The sequence below is a fragment of the Rhipicephalus microplus genome, chromosome 5 (genome assembly GCF_043290135.1).
Source record: "Rhipicephalus microplus isolate Deutch F79 chromosome 5, USDA_Rmic, whole genome shotgun sequence".
NCBI classification, from domain to species: Eukaryota; Metazoa; Arthropoda; class Arachnida; order Ixodida; family Ixodidae; genus Rhipicephalus; species Rhipicephalus microplus.
The window spans coordinates 200,949,587-200,966,476 of record NC_134704.1 but is presented as its reverse complement, the minus strand read 5'-3'; the positions used below and the strand labels follow the sequence as shown (position 1 = coordinate 200,966,476).

General features: G+C 46.1%; 1 protein-coding gene across 2 annotated transcripts in view; it reads left to right on the top strand.

Moving 5' to 3' along the window:
• LOC119173563 (sphingomyelin phosphodiesterase) overlaps positions 1-16,890 on the top strand; it is a 1,093,949-nt gene that overhangs the window by 963,300 nt on the left and 113,759 nt on the right. Inside the window, exon 15 of one of the 2 annotated variants that reach the window (XM_075896399.1) lies at positions 10,143-10,262. The exons of the other annotated variant lie outside the window; for it this stretch is intronic. The gene's annotated coding sequence lies outside the window, so the exon portion shown is untranslated. Of the gene's footprint in view, positions 1-10,142; positions 10,263-16,890 lie in introns of those variants that run through there. 2 annotated transcript variants of the gene reach the window in all.

Sequence of the window (16,890 nt, the reverse complement as noted above, 5' to 3'; positions counted from 1 at the left end):
AGGTAGGAAGAATAGGCAATGTTCTATATATTATAAAGTAAATTGTGGTAATCCGTTGTGTGTGTGATTATAAAGTGCCACGTTGAAGTTCCCATTCTGTAAGCACTTGTCTCACGCTCGATGCACGAGCACCTTGCATGAAAAACACCGTGCGAAGTTCTTCGAACCGCGAAAGGACGCACGCTATTCAATATCACTGCATCGATTGTTACGGCGCCACGATAACGATCAATTACGATCAGTTGCATTGTTCGTAATTGTTACTGGGCGATGCCGCTAAAGCTAATATTGAGCGAAAGAAAAACAAAGCTATTGTTTTTCAAGGCGTTTTACTATACCTAGTAATATCTTATTAGGAACCCTTAGTTTTGTGTAACGTTTTTTTTTTTTTGCATATCGCCTGTATTGTGCGAATGCAATACGTTGTGATAACGTATATATATTTAGATGGAGTCCCATGAAAGAAACATAAACAGTACAATGTACTTTCTGTGAAAGCAAAGCCTGGTACGCAATTCACTCCCATTCACAGGAGAGAGAAAATCCTCCAGCCAGCACAAACACGCGCCTGCGTACAGAAACATTCATAGAAGGTAGTGGCTCCTGTTCCAGCAAATCTGGAAAAACCTTCAATATTCAAGGGCTGACGGGGTCATGGCATACCATCGAGTGCAAGTTGTCAAACCAAGAGTATTAAAATTCACGCGCAGCTTTAAGTCATCACCATTTAGCCGCGTGCATCGCTTTTTAAAGACCATGGCGTTCCAGACACTGCAATAAGACTCGACTCTGTCTTCAAGGTATAAGGCAAAAAATACTTGTTTATTTAACTGCGCTTGGAAATGCTCTGCTGTCACTTGACCGTCCCCGCATCTCTCCTTTCGCTCACGCTCTTCTTCTTTCTCGTTTCCTTGTCTCAGCCCGGAACGTGAAAAATAATAAACATTACCGGCCGTGCGAAGTTAAAGACATAGTTCAAGTGGGTACAGTATTTGTATCGGCCTGATCGCAAGGTGACCGCCTCACAACTTGATCTTGCAGGAACGAATAAGACCGTCGGCACTTCGGTACACTTCCGTGACCCTTGCAAGCTTCCATAGCTGGCGTGGCGTGTTGTCCGTATGGACGAGAACGATGTCTTCTTGCTTCAATGCTGTAGTTTATTTCTTGTCGGCAAAGTGTGCAGATCATATTTGCAACAGGTATTCTTTTTGCAAACGGTTCCAAAAACTTTCAGCCAGCAGCTTCCTGTAGTTGTGTGTGCGCATGGCGTTTGCTCGCTCGGAGTTACCGTTGACTTCGTCAGCGATCGCATACGGTATGAAAGTCAACCTTCGTTCAAGTATAAGTTCGGCTGATGTCAAATTGCAAGGTTCTCTTGCATCTGTCTCGATGAAAATCAGAGGCCTAGAGTCTACGACTGCTTCGACCTCCGCCAGCACTGTCAATATTTCTTCGTAGTTCAGACGAGCTTTACAGATAATTTTTCGTAGCGGAAGCTTCACTGATCGTACGAGGTGCTCCCACCATTCACCCCACCAAGGAGCATTTGGTGCAATAAGCTTCCTCGAAATGCCGTTGGTGCTTAGGTGACCAGCGACGTTCTTTTCAAAGACAATTCGGTGTAGTCGCTTTGTCTGCCGATGTCTTGTGAAAGCTTTGTGCGTTGCCAGAATAGATCACCCCAGGTAATCCTCTCCGAGCTGCAAATCTTCGTTGGACACAGCAGGAAAGCCTCGGATGTCATTTCCGAGACAAGCTCGAGATTACTGACACGATTTGGCTGCAAATAATACACACACAGAGTAAAAAAAACACTCAAAGAAAAGCACAAACGGTACTTCCAACCACAGCCCTCGTATCTCTAGAGCTAACCACCATAGGTGTCCGTCGTAAAATTGAATCACTAACCTTTTTTCACAGCATCAATCACTGTTCATATCGCCTGTCATCGAACAAATATGTCACATATGCATGCCCCACTCAGACCAGAAGCAATCACACCCTTAACGTTTCCCTGTATCATCCCCGCACAGACACGTTCAAATATAGCTTTTTTCCGCGAACAATTGAGCATTGGAATTTGTTGCCTGGCCACGTGCGCTCTCTTGACTTGCTTACATTTTCTTCTAAAATACAACTATTGTAAACTACCTACATATACCGCTTTGTTTCCTTTCCCCCTTTGTACGAGTGCACTTTTGTACTTAGATGTGTATATTAGGTCGATCTTATGTAACCCTTTACCATGCCGCTAAAACTGTACACTTCCTTCTATGTTGACTTTCGAACACCTGGTTTCATCGTTACTGTGTTTTGTTTCTTTCTTTTTGCTTCTGTTTCATTATTGAGCTTGTTCGATGCACGGTTTTGTGCGATGTACCCACTCCTGCTATAGCCCCAAGAGGGGCTGCAGTATGTTAAAATAAAAATAAAAAAGGTAGACCAGGCAAAAATCCAGACTAAAGTAACAACATACAGACATGCGCAGTCTTCACACAGCCTTACGCTATCCAGCTATCGAACAATCTTTCTTCCGATAAGTACAAGGTCACCGGTGGTTCGCTGATACAACTTTCGTCTTTCTTTTTAATGTGTTATGCTTCCATCAACTCACGCGCAGTTTTATGCCTACTTATACCTTGAATCCTAACCTCGTTAAAACGTGGTACACACCCGCAGGCTTTACAATGCATAGGCAAATGCGCCAAGCCATCTTTCATTATATATAGTTCATGCTCCTTAACCTGTTCATTAATACAGCACCCGGTAGTCCCAATGTACGAGTTGCCACAAGAAAAGAGATCTCATAAACAACGCTTTTGGCATGTTTCTCGTACATCGTGCAATGTTTCTTGCCGCTACCCTGGTGGCTCGCCTCCACCTCCCGAGCAGTTCTCGGGCACAGCTGAGCCAGTTTTACGGGCACGGAAAAGGCGACAGGTACCCCACATCGGCGTGCTACCTTTTTCAGGTTGTGGGAGACCTTATGAACATAAGGAATCACTACAGGTCTCACGGTTTCAGTTCCTTGTTCCCCCGTGGCAGATCTAGTACCTTCACTTTTTCTTTTCCGCAAAAGCGCTTCATAGACAGCTGTCAATAACGAGTCAGCGAACTTCGCAGCCTCAAGTTGCTGGATCTGGTGCTCGAGTTGTGGATCTCATGCCTGCATCATGTGCGTGCACGATTTTTCGAGAGACGATCCCAGGTAGAGCGTAGCAAAAGCACGCTTGACTATTTTTGATTGGCAAGAGTCATACGCCATTACTCCTTTCTTAGCGCGAGAAAAATATTGCCAGCACGTTTGCCCATTGTAAAAAGTTAAACGGAGATTTAAAATTTGCAGGGTGTTTTCTTGAGGCAGTTCTTGTGTGAAAACAAGTCCTTTTACATGAATCCTAAAAAATATTTAAAATATCATCTGCGCGCATCAAGGAGCCTTGGCTGTCAAAAAGAATTAAAAAGTCATCCATATACCTGAAAAGTTAAGCAACGTTCAAGGTGCTATCCAGATTAAAAGCTTCATCGAGCAACCGGTCAATACTAGATAAAAATATATTGCACAGCAGCGGCGCAATGCAGAATCCGATGCAAATGCCGCGTTTCTATCAAAAGCTGCTTGTCGAAAGATATGAAAGTACTGCTTAGGTAGGCTTCTAAAAGAGTTGAAAAGTTATCTACCCTTACACCAGCCTTTATTTTGAAAGGGTATGATGTCACTTTCTCCATGCAGAATCTCACCTCAAAGAAGAGTTCATCATGTGGAATTGAGTAAAAAACATCTTCCACATCTACTGAAAAGGCATTGCTAAGCGAGTACTCATTATCTCTCAGGAACTGCACTATCTCTTCCGAAGTGCTAGTGAAGAAGCGGTCCTTGATCTTAACGCACTTTAGCACTTTCTGTAGGTGCTTACTAAGTGAAAGCTGCCATGTATCTCGTTCGCTTACTGTACTTCTGAAGGGTCCGCCAATTTTGTGTGTTTTTGCGCTGAAGAATACGTTTAGTGCCGTAGCTTTCATTTTTCTAATGCTTGTTGCCACCTTTTACAACTTGAGGTCTTTACAAAACTGGGTAACCTTACTCTTAACCTTCGATTCACATTTCTTAATCTGAACAAAACTCTTTCCTATAGCCTCTAAGACCTAAGACCTAAGACCGGCCAACCGGTCTTAGGCCTTAGGTCTCAAGACTTTCTTGAGTTCTTCAAGAAAGTCTTGCTCTTGCGTACATCTTATTCAATACTGTTCAGCGTTCAGGATTCCTGTTGCTACGAGATGTCCTGTATGATCCGTCCTTTTTCTGCATCGGTCAGTAAATCTGAAAACTAACGCAGTGACTCTGTGTAGGTGCTGAAGCCTGCTGTACCGTTGAATGACGATCATCGGAACTGAGAAGCGTGTTATTAGTGCGACGTGGACTGTTGTAACTTCACCTTGGGTTGCTTCCGCTATGCCTAGTTCACTGAACTGTAGGGGCCATTCAGACATTGGATTAGACAGCCACTTTGAACCACGCCATCATTTTGAGCTGCGCAGTAGTCTTTCAAGTGTCGCACCACGCGTGAGTAGGTCAGCCGGGTTGTCCATTCCAGGACAGTATCTCTGCTTTGATGAATCTGTAGTGCACCTAATTTCATTGACTCCGTTGGCTACGAACTATTTCCACTTTTTGACGCCACCTTTTATTCATAACAACACAATGGCAGAATCTGTGAACATCGTGTAGTCAACTTGAACATTCCTTAAAGCACTTTTCACGTATGCCAACATTCCTGAGCTGATTAAGGCAGCCAGCAGCTTCAATTGCGGCAGCGTAGTCTCGTTAATAGGTGCTACATGAGACTTCGCAATCAACTGTTTCGGTTCCTCAGGACTTGACACGGCGTATATCGCTGTTCCGTATGCCGCTGGACTGGCATCTCAGAAAACATGTCCTTGAAGCACATTGGGCTTTCTTGCTCCGCCGCCTAGATAGCGAGGAACGACGACGTCTTGCATTTCCGGCAGCTGGATGACACAATAATTTCATTTTTTGCAGGTTATATTGTAGTAATCCATCCCAGCCAATCCCTCGTATCCACAGCTTCTGAAACAATATTCGTATGGGAATAGTATATGGTCCTACAAATCCCAACAGATCAAATATTCATGATGCTGACTTCAAGACAAATCGTTTTGTTTCCGTCTCTGCTGTCGAAACCCGGAGTAGATTTTCAGCTGTAAAGTTAATTCATCCTTTGCAGAATTCCAATCGAAGCCCAGGACCTTGAGAGACGTTTCGTGGAAAACGACCATCTCATTACAAGTAGAATCTACTTGATTTTCAAGCGTTCACAACATATTTCCTGAATTTGTTGTCCATTTCCGCTATGTCATGCCGGCCCATTTCATTATTGTGCCTGCTTCTCGGCAAAGGTTAGCGGCTTCCTCTTCAGTGTCGGCACCAGTGACTAAGTCATCTACGTAACACGACTCGGCAAGAGTTTGCACGGTTTGTGCCATGGCAGCCGGTGCTCTTTTCACGTGACAGAGAATAGTAGCTGCGAGCAAAAATGGGCTACATGCAGCTCCAAAAGGCACTCGTGTTATCCTCAACTCTTGCAACCCTTGGATAAATCTTCTTTTGCAAACCAGAGAAAGCGAAACACGTCTCTGTTGTCCTCCCCAATCGCAATCTGAAAGAATGCCTTTACTATATCCGCGATAACTGCCACCGGATGCGTTCTGAAGCGTAGCGAAATTCGCACGAGGTCTTGGTATAAGTTGTCACCTTTTTCAAGGCAGTCATTAAGGGATTTGCGTCCTTTGTCATGTGACGAAGCGCCAAACACCACTCTCATTTTCGTCATCAGTGCTTGTGCACGCATGACTTCCTTGTTCGGCATGTAATATAACTTCGTCACCTCTGCAGGTACATCACTGACTACTTCGGCGTGTCCTGCCCTCAAGTACTCTCTTATGATACGGTCATACATTTCGAGCAGTCCTTTCCTGGAGTCGAGACGGTTGGCAAAATTGTCCAGTCGAGTAACGGCGACTTGCTTGTTGCTTGCAAGCTCTACATGATCCTGCCAAGGGAAGGCAACTTCATATCTTCCGTTTATAAAGCTAATTGTCTGCTCAAAATGCGTCATGGTGTTGCTCATTTCAGGTGGCTTGTTTATCGTGTCTGTAATTTCTATATTTTTAAGTTCCCAACACGAGCGCGAAATCTCATCGGAATTGGTAGCTCGGGCTTTTAGCACGCACATCATCATTTGTGAAGTAGTTGGTCGGGACACCAAGTGCGATGTGCTTCCCTGGAAGGTCCATCCAAGCTTGGAGTTCAGTGCGATCAATGGTTCATTGTCTTCGCACCATGAAACTTCGCTGGTCAACACTTTCCACATCTGATCTGACCCGATAGGTACGCTGATGCCACTCTTAGTGATGATAGATGGATGTTTGAGCTCACCGGCGACATCCTTTCCGAGCTTCTTCAAAGACACAACGAAGGCTACGTCCATTGCAGTCTCTGAGATGTCCTGCACATGCTGGGGATCTCTATTGCAGTTAAGGCTATTTCCGCGTCGGAAAACTGGCTTCGCAGTCGTAGTTCTACGATGCGACGCCCCTTACCCTCTTGGTCTGATGCATTTGCGAAAGTATTGAAGGCTATTCGAGTTGTTCCCACGCTTTTCAGCTAGAGGTGCTTAGACAAATCTTCATTTATGAAAGTCCTCCGACTGCCACCATCAAAGACACCTCGTATGTAGCGGCAGGTGTCATCATTCATGGCCCATGCTCTGAAAGTCTGAAGGAAAACGAAAGTGATAGAGCGTTTCTTGACGGGTCTTCTTCCAAGTGATGCGCAGACTGTCGTAGTTTTTTCAGTTGCTCTTGTTAGCACAGTATGACTTCCGCGAACATCTATCGGGATCGCACATGCTTCTAACGTGTCGTGCTTGGCACCATGAGCAGGAAATATTTTTGCAGTCCCATGCCCGATGTCCTTTGGTGGTGCAGCGGAAACAACTTTTGTCATTGGACAGCAGTTCCTTCGTCTGCGTCAGTGACAAGTCAGCTGGGCAGACTTCCGATCCATGATGACCGGACGAGTGGAATACGCTGTTGTCCTTTTTTTCGTACCAAGTTGCTGTGAAGCACAAATGACGTCAGTTTCTCACGCCGAGAGTACGTCGACTGACTTTCCACTGGGAGTGTTCCATGTTCTCGTCCTCTGGCATCCTTAAAATCACTCCTCTTCAGGCTTTCCAGCTCGATACACAAGATGTTGAGCACAAGGTGCAGTCCAACAGGTGTAGCTTCAGCTTTCGAGTCATATGCCAACTGGACGGCACACGATCGATTATACTGCACGACTATATCCCGTGGAAGAGCACGCAGTAGGATGTCGCAGAGCATTGACAAAAATGACGACTTGTGCACACCCAAAGTCTCTAAGCCTCGGATATTAACGAGAACTTGGTCGTACAAGCTGTGTAGCGCTTTGGTGTCATCGATAAACGAAGAGGGCTTAACATTCGTAGCTTGGCAAAGTATTCTTGCTCCAGGCGCGTCTTGTCCCCATATCCCTTCTATCGCATGTTGATGGCGTCACTGTAGCAACTTTATCGTCAGAAGGCCCGCAATTACTAATGCAGCGCCGCCTTTCAGATACAGTCGCAGGTACAGAAACTTCTCTGTGCCATTGATGCGATTCTTTCTCTCTACACTATGAACAATTTGGTCAAATTGTTCCGAAAATTCGGTCCACTTGCATAGGTCCCCAGAGAAAAGAGCTATTGTCAGTTTAGGCAATTTAACTCCAGCTCCGTCTGATGGTGCTGCGACTGTCTGGGCAACTGTTTCTTGACTTCCGGTCGATGTCCTTAGCATGCAATCTTTCTTGCTGAGAATCTCTGCAGGAATGCGCGTAGCACTCTCCTCGTATTGTAAGATGGCGTTATACTCGACTTCGAACTCGTCGTCGCGTATATGCTGCTCAATCTCGTTGTTCAAGTTTCTAAGCTCTTCATTATTGGCCTTCAGTTTGTCATATAAGAAATTGAGCTGGTCATAGGAGGCAGAGTCCATAGCGAGGAGAACACTTGCCTCGTTAATAATCCTCCTGTTTTGTTCTCGCCGCGACGTCCGCTTCGACTTCATTCCGTCCATGCCGCTGCAGTCGGCTGGTAGCAATCTGCAGGGTCCTAGTTTTTAATCCTGGCTCTTCGTCACTAAATATTAGGACGATGTTGTTCCAGACACTGCGATCAAACTCAACTCTGTCTTTAAGGTATGAGGCAAAAATACTTGTTTATTTACCTGCGCTCGGGAACGCTCTGCTGTCACTTGAGCGACCCCGCGTCTCTCCTCTCGCTCACGCTCTTCTTCTTTCTCGTTTCCTTGTCCCAGCCCGGAACGTGAAAAATAATCAATAGCTTTATATATGCAATGACTCCCACTGTTGAACGCAATGTGCCTGTACTTGCTTTCATTTCGTTGAAAAAGGACATCAAATGAAGCATTGACCTTTGCCTCAAACACGATGACAAGCACTGACACGCTTGAAGCACATTAGGTATTTACGGATACACAAGAACGAAACTTTGCGGAGTCAATCTAAGATCACTTCTCCATTCTTCGCTTTGAGTCATAGTTGGCATAGTTACAGCAGATTACACCTGGCAGCGAAAATTCCGTAAAACAACATAGAAATTGCAAACAACCTTGTAAAGTTTGATTTATGCCCCTGTATAATTTTTCGAAAGCGCAATAGAAGGATCCTTTTGATTTGCACTTTACTTTAAAAATGGCATTGTTTCTTTTAGTACCACTATCGGTACCGCGCAGAAACGGCAACTTCAAGAGATGTAGGTGCATTGCTTCTTCATGCACTCTAAAATTAGCGTGGTAGAGAGGGCGATTTGAACATCAGATATGTTTCTAAGCTGAAGCTGAACTACGTGCCTTCAAAAGTTTTTTTATCGATCTTTGGTTTCTTCATCTCCATATTAATGAAGGATTGCAAGATATTGGTTGTATGCGGGAAAATTATTGCCCTTTTTTGGGAACTTATGATGATAATGATGATGGTAGATTTTTGTGGCGCAAGGGAACTCAGGTCAAAGAGAGCCAAACACAGGGTTTTTCGCCGGTTCAATTCAAGATAAAAATCTACTTATGGTGGCAAAAATAAAAAAGTGGGGCATAGTGATTAAACCTAAATGTAATGACAATGTGTGATGAGTTTAAAATGGCCAAAACAATGAGTTTCGAAAAAGTCACGCAGTGGCAGCAGTGGCCCTTGTCAGGACAAGGAGTGCGTGCTGCGTGACATTTGGTAAAGACGTCTCAGTGATTCTCTCAGGATTGAGAGAGGGCTGAGGTTAGTGAGAATGTGTAATGGAATGCAGGAATCCAACATCAGCTAAGAACTTCAAAACTACTCTTGTGAGAAACATGGGATTGTCGCCAAGAAAAAATAAAGCGTGAGACGGCATGTGGCAAAATTGTGTAGCTTTGGGAAGTGACGCAGTCTTTCTGGTTGAAGGTACACGCACATAATTAAAACGTGAATGACAGATAGCACATCATCACATTTTTCACAACGTGGTGCTGGAGAGTTGCTTAAAAGGTGCGAGTGTGTTGCATGTGTATGAACAATCCTGTGTCTGCACAGTGCCACCTCTTGATGCCTGTTACGTGTCCAAGAGCATATCTACCTATTCTTGGCTTCACTGTGTGCAATTTGTTTTCAATTGCTGCGTTCCATTCCTCTTGCCATCGCCTACGCATTCGGTCTCTAGTTAGTGGCATCAAAACCTCATATGGGATGATGACTTTGTCTACTGTTAGGCAGAATGCAGCGGTCTTCGCAAGCCGGTCCGCTGCCTCAGTGGCAGCTAAGTTGCAGTGTTCCGAAAGCCAGCATAGAGTGATTTCAAGCTTGGATCTGTAGGCTGACATGAGGCAGTTTAGAAGGGTATTAGTCACTGGGTTTCTACGTGTTTTTGCGGAAGACAACGCAGTCACTGCACTGAGGGAATCTGTGTATATGATGGAGGCTGGTTCTTTCTTCTTTAAAATGTGCCTCAATGCTGTGCCATAGCACGTAGCAGTAAATATCCAGGTATGTTCATTTATTGTTGCAGATTTAGAGCACGCAGGGCCATATGCAGCACATGCGACGACCGAGGACTTGGAAGCATCAGTGTTGTACTCAGCACACCTGTATTTTGCCTGGAAGTACATAAAATGCTGATCGATTGCGACTGGAAGGCCATGCTTTCCTACCTCTAGGAATGAGAAGTCACAATTGATAGCCCGCGTTTCCCATGGTGCCACAGTGTCCTTGTGGGAACTTAGTTGAATATTTGCAATGAGTATATGCAGATTTTCAAAGTGTGAAGTCACTCTGAAGAGATACGTTGGCGTAGCTGATGGTTGCCTCAAAAACAGGTGAGTGTTTGATGTATCCAGCGATGGTTCGCGAAATGGGTGTTCGACATGGGAAAGCACCTTGGTTGCATTCTTGATGCTTGTGAACTGCCGTCGTCATTTTAATGACCACCGATCTGTCTCAACATACAGGTTGGCTGTTGGGCTGGCACGGGAAGCACCGCTAGCCAGACGAAGCCCATGGTGATGCACTGGGTCGAACAGCTTGAGTGCGAATCTCGATGCTGATTCGTTTACAACCGAGCCATAATCAATAAGTCAGAGCACTACAAAACTGAGAAGGTTTAATAGACAGTCATGGTCTGTACCCCATGACAGATGCGAGAGAATCTTGAGCAAGTTCAAAGCTTTCAAGCATTGCAGTCGCAGCTGCTTGATGTGTGGGACAAAGCTGAACTTTCCAACCATCACAACACCTAAAAATTTATGATCCTTCTGAGTAGCAATGGTGTGTCCAATCAATAAAATGTTGGAGGATGGCCTTATGCCACGTACCTTTGAAAAGAGTACGCAAACAGTCTTGTCACAGTTAAACTTAAATACCGTCTTTGTCTGCCCAGCTTGATAGCTTATTTACTGCTAACTGAATCTGACGTTCTCAGATGGCTAGGTTGCACAATTTGAAGCTGATCTGAATGTCATCCACATATACAAAGTAGGAGATTGTTTTAGGCAGTATAGTGCTTAATGAGTTTATTTTTACCATGAATAGTGTGCAACTAAGAACGCTACCTTGAGGGACACCATATTCCTGCGTAAACCGCTTTGAAGGGACAATTTCAACACGAACCACAAACTTACGTTCAGAGAGGTAGCTCTCAACTGCATTCAGCATGTTCCCTGCCACTCCAAGAGAGTGCAAGTCACGGAAAGTGCCGTAACACCATGTCATGTCATTAGCCTTCTCCAAGTTGAAAAATACAGAATGGCAGTGTTTGTGATCGAAGGCATCCCTCATGTAGGATTCAAGTGCTACTAGTAGGTCAGTTGTCCACCAGCCGGATCTCAACCCAGCTTGACGACGGTCAAGGAGGCCATTATATTCAAGGTAATGCATAAGGCTTCAGTTTATCACTTTTTCTAATACCTTGCACTAGCAGCTGGTCAGGGTGACAGGCCTATAACTAGCAACAAGTGTGGCTTTTTTTGTTTGAGGATGGGTATGGGTATTTGAGGATGGCTACCAGGCATAAGGTAGGCGCCCAGAAGACCATGCACTGTTGAACAGTAAGAGAGTGGCATCAAGCCTGTGTTCGTGTAAGTTTGCAGCATGCCATATGTAATCTTGTCTGGGCCTGCTGCTGAATGGACGCATGTTGCCAGCACTGCCTTCAATTCGTCTATTGTAAACAAAGTATTGTAGCCTACAGCACATGGCCTTCTATCACGAATAACCTTACGTTCTTCAGCAAGCGTGTGTCGTTTAAGGGAGTCTGTGTAATGTGCTGAGCTGAAGATGTACTCAAACTGTTGACCTATGACATCTGCCCGGCGTTCCGGCGTATCACCAGCAGTACTGACAAGAGGGACCGGATGAGTTTTGTGTCCTTGAAGTGCTCTTACTCGGTTGTACACTATATGCGTATCAGTGTAGGAGTGAACTGACGATAGAAAGAACTGCAAGCTCTGCCACTTCGATTCTCGTCGGATACGCCTATTATTTGCTTTTGCATGCTTAAACTTCATCAGGTTATCAGCTGTAGGGTACCTGCGAAATTTCGACCAAGCTTTCTTTTGGTTCTCACGAGCTTTTTTGCACTCCACATTCCACCAGGGCCGTCGTTTGTTTCGCGTCTGGTCAGATGTCTGTGGGTACGATTGCTCTGCGGCCTGTATGATATGAAGTACGACGAATGCTTCACAGTCATCAATGTCTAGGTTTCAATAGAAGAACGTGACAGTTCTCTAAGTTCTCGGCATTTTATCCAGTCAGCGTACCCCTCTCTAAACTTGAATACATTTGTAGTCGTGTTACTTGTACTTCTTGTTGTGTTTTAGACAGACAAAACAATGATCACTTCCGTAGAGGTTATAAATAACAGCCCACTCCGTGGTTGCCATGAGTGAAGGAGAGGCGATAGCAAGCTCTATGGCTGTGTATGAGTTGTGCGCTGCGTTAAAGTGTGTTTGTTGTTTTTGTAAATATACAGAAGCCGGAGTACAAGAGAAAGTTTTCGATTAGGGAGCCTCGAAAGTCTGTTCTTCTGCATCCCCGTTGAGGTTTGTGCGCATTAAAATCTCCAACCAGGAGGAATGGATGCAGGAGCTGGTCGACGAGAGTTTCGAACTCTTTGGTAGACAGGTGGTGGTCTGGAGAGATATATAATGAGCACACAGTTGCCATTCGTCCAAAGATAAGGGTTCGTATTGCCACTGCCTCTAAGTCAGCAAACCAGGGTGAGGCTTTGAGACAGGAGTGCATTCTGCACCACGATAGTGACACCACCGGTTGAATGGGCAGTGCCATGCCTGTTCCTCTGGTATACCGCATATCTTCTTAGAAAGTTATTGTGTGTTGAGTTTAGGCGTGTATCCTGCAGGCAATGTATGTTAGGTTGGTGTTACGCAATTATTTCACAAATCTCATCCAGGTTCTTCAGTAGGCCTCAGCAGTTCCAGTAGATGATACTCTCAGCCGCCGCCATTTTTAAGAATGAAGAAAGGAAAAGGGTTATTCAGACTTCACTGTATTTGTCAGGCGCCTGGACTGCAGGGTGTTTCTTCCCTCTGAGGCCTTCTATTGGGCTCCGCTTCAGTAGGAGGGTTTCCGTAAGCATTGGAAACGCTGAGGACACTGGTGTCACATCGATTTCCCCCTGTAAACATTCGCAGCTTGATGGCGGTTTCTCAAGAGGGACAGCTGCCCTCTCACTTGTCTGTGTCGTCCCGAGGTTTCATGAAGGTTGACCTGCAGGACTTGGATTGTCTGTGTTGTCTCTAAAGTTTGATGGAGGTTGACCTGCGGGACTGCGAACGTTGGTGCAGCTTGCGGCTGCTTGGTGAGGGGCCGAGATGTGCACGCATCACTGCGTGCCCACCATTGCTAGACGCTGCCCGGCCCCCCGGCGCGCTGCGTCAGCGTACATTTTTCCGGAAAAGAGTGAGACCTTCTTCCGGGCTTCAGAGAATGTGATGTTTTCCATTGCTTTTATGTGGATAATTTCCTGTTCTTTTTTGAAAATTTCACATGTCCACGAGTACGCTGCGTGCGGCCTGTGACAGTTAGGGCACTCTGTTTGCGTGGAAGTACAGCTCTCTCTCGGTCGGGTGCTCATGATTACCACATTTTGCACATGTTTGTTTTCCGCGACAGGTGTTGGACCCATGTCCGTATTTCTGGTATTTGTAGCACCTTCTAGGGTTGGGTATGTCGGAGCGGACTTTGCAGTGGTAGAACGCAGCTTTCATGGATTCGGGCAGGATGGAGCGGTTAAGTGTTAGTACTACATGGGGTGTCCCCAATTCCTCATTGTTTCGCCTGATGTTTATCGGATGATTGGCGACTACGCCTTGCTCTCAAAAGCCTTCTAGGAGGTCAGCTTTGGTTTCTCGCATCAGATCATGTTGTGAAATGACGCCTTGAACAGTGTTAGGACTGCGATGGGGGGTGAACACACGTCCAGGTAGGCAAACTGATTTTGTTTGAGGAGAAAGTTTGGGCGCTGTTTCTGGCTTACTTCAACAAGAAGATCACCGAATGACAGTTTCTTTGAGTCGAACGTTTTGTCTATTAGGTTAGCAAGGGTTCTAGCTATCAGGAAAACCGACAGTACTGCAATAGAGGCGTCAGCTGCTAGAGAGTGTATGAGTAGAAAGCGCGGGAAGTGGTCACAGTCGGTTCCGGTTCGTTTGGAGCTTTCATCGGTGCGGTTTCTTTTCAGGGACCGATCATTGAGAGGGGGGAAAGATTTTGCCATGGGGAGCATTTGATGTTCGGCGGCAATGGTGACCACCCACCACCGAGGCCAACAGGGGGACGCTACAAGGTAGAACACTTGAAGGCACTAGTCATACATCGCTGCTATAGCCAGGTATAACTACCCGAGGTTGGGTAACTTAGGTAAATTTGGAAGCAAGCGGAAGATGGGAGATGACAGGATAGGTAAAAAAGTAGGAGATAAAGACTAAGATGAGAGAGGTGACAGATAGGAAAAGGCGACTGCCGATTTCCCCTGGGTGGGTCAGCCCAGCGGTGCTGCCTACGTAAAGCCGGGGCCAAAAAGGTTTGTTGCCTCTGCTGGGGGGCCTTGAATGTCCAATCACCCGGCGTCGGCTCAACTCGCAGACTTCCTTTTCCCCGGACATGGCAAGGCCACGCAGGGCTAGGCATGGGAGGGAGTCGAAATTCCCCCGTTAGCTCGAGTCCATGGTTTCGCAACACACCAAACGCCTATTTACGGAGCCGCCCCTGCTGGGTCTTTGAAACACTTCTTTCGTAGCGCGGGTAGGCATGAAAAATAGGGCAATGCGGCCTCAGGGGCGGAACTTATATTTATTCTTAGGTAGTCATCAACTATAGTCGTTTGCTGTCGCAACTTGAGCTTCAGCTGCAAAACACGCTTTTGGGCTTGCAGCCGTATTTCCTCCAGCTATATCCTTTCTCGCTGCTCGTCGCGCACTTGCGCCGGAAGACCCCTTTTGATCAGGTGCTCCACGTCAACCCATTACTGTAGTGCGGATCCCGTTAGACCCATGTTCACTCCAATCAAGCGCTACCTCTCTAAATCCGTTGGTTCGTCTCACCCGTCTAGTGGTGGGCATTCAGGTAAAGCCGGTCTATCCTGAAAGCAGGCTCGCCCCGCCGCGGTGGTCTAGTGGCTAAGGTACTCGGCTGCTGACCCGCAGGTCGCGGGTTCAAATCCCGGCTGCGGCGGCTGCATTTCCGATGGAGGCGGAAATGTCGAGGCCCGTGTGCTCAGATTTGGGGGCACGTTAAAGAACCCCAGGTGGTCGAAATTTCCGGAGCCCTCCACTACGGCGTCTCTCATAATCATATGGTGGTTTTGGGACGTTAAACCCCACAAATCAATCAATCTAAAAGCAGGCTTGCCAAAATTGTTGACAACTGTGGGCGTGGCTTAGCCAGATGAGAACAGAGAACGCTCGAGGGCATAGAGACCTTTATGTACACGAACATGAACACAGGAATACACACTACATAAACACACACATATGTATTGGCGTTTGCGGTCTTATGTGCCATGGGAGGGAAGTTATAGTTAACGTTCACCCACTCACGTCGCACCCTTGAAGTGGGGATGTGACTGTCGAGTGGGGTTCTCTTGTCATCAGGAGGTGATGCGCGTCGTGGTTCCCGAGTCCATAACGGAACGTTGCCCGGCCTAGCAGGTAGCTGCCAGAGGCATTGCAGCTAGGCACTCGCCGCCTGGTCTCATGCCTGGCACCACGAAGGAAACAGGGCTTTGACGGCCTGCACGAACAGATCCAGGACAGCTCCCTAGACAGGGTCTTACTAGACAGCTCCCTAGACAGAGCCCAGAAAGAATCTGGGGTCGCTGACGCCGAAACGAAGCCCGGACAAGCAGGATCAGACAAGCAATTGGGGCCTGGCCTAAACCTGGAACACCAACGCTTCTTTTCCATAAGCTGCCTGACCCCGTCGGCTTCTCGAGCGTTCTAACAACCTTCGTCTTAATCTCGCTTCCTCACGAGTGGCACCACTGCCCCCCCCCCATACACGCACTTTCTCCTTCTTTTCCAGTTATTCAAAAGCGCTGTCTTTTTTTTTAAAAAATTCATCACTCATCACGTAGAGGTTCAAGCAAGATTAGATAATAAACAAAGCGGCGTAGGTAGCCTCGCTTTGAGAGCATACGGGAATACCCCAACTCAGGGGGTACAGGCTGACATGGGATGGACAACGTTCTAGTACAGAGAAAGTAGCAGCAAGATAGCATTTGAGAAGCGATTGAGGAAAATGGAGGATGAGCGTTGAGCTAGAATTTTCTAAGATTTGGGCGCACGTTAAATAACCCCAAATGGTCTAAATTTCCGGAGTCTTCCTTTACGGCGTCTCTAATAATCATATGGTTATTTTGCGACGTGAAAACCCACAAATCAATCAATCAATCAATCAATAAGTGTAAGATAATGGCGCGGAATCGTTCAAAGCATTGGCATTTAGGCAGAGTGAAGGCAAAATAGACTTTAAACGCGTAGAAACAACCAGGAGAAAACTAAGTAGTTAGTGGCAGCAATCAAGGCACGAGTGAAATTCAATTCTTCAACACGTAACACAACTAATTACAGGAAATGCCGAAGCAAGAGAATTTGTCGATGTTTGTCTGAACTTTAACCTTACGCAACTGGTGTCGGAACCAACTCGTGTAACTAGTGAATCTTCGAACATTTTAGATCTTATACTAACAAACAGCCCCGAAAGCTTAGAATCTATCTCCTACTTACGTGAAATCAGTGATC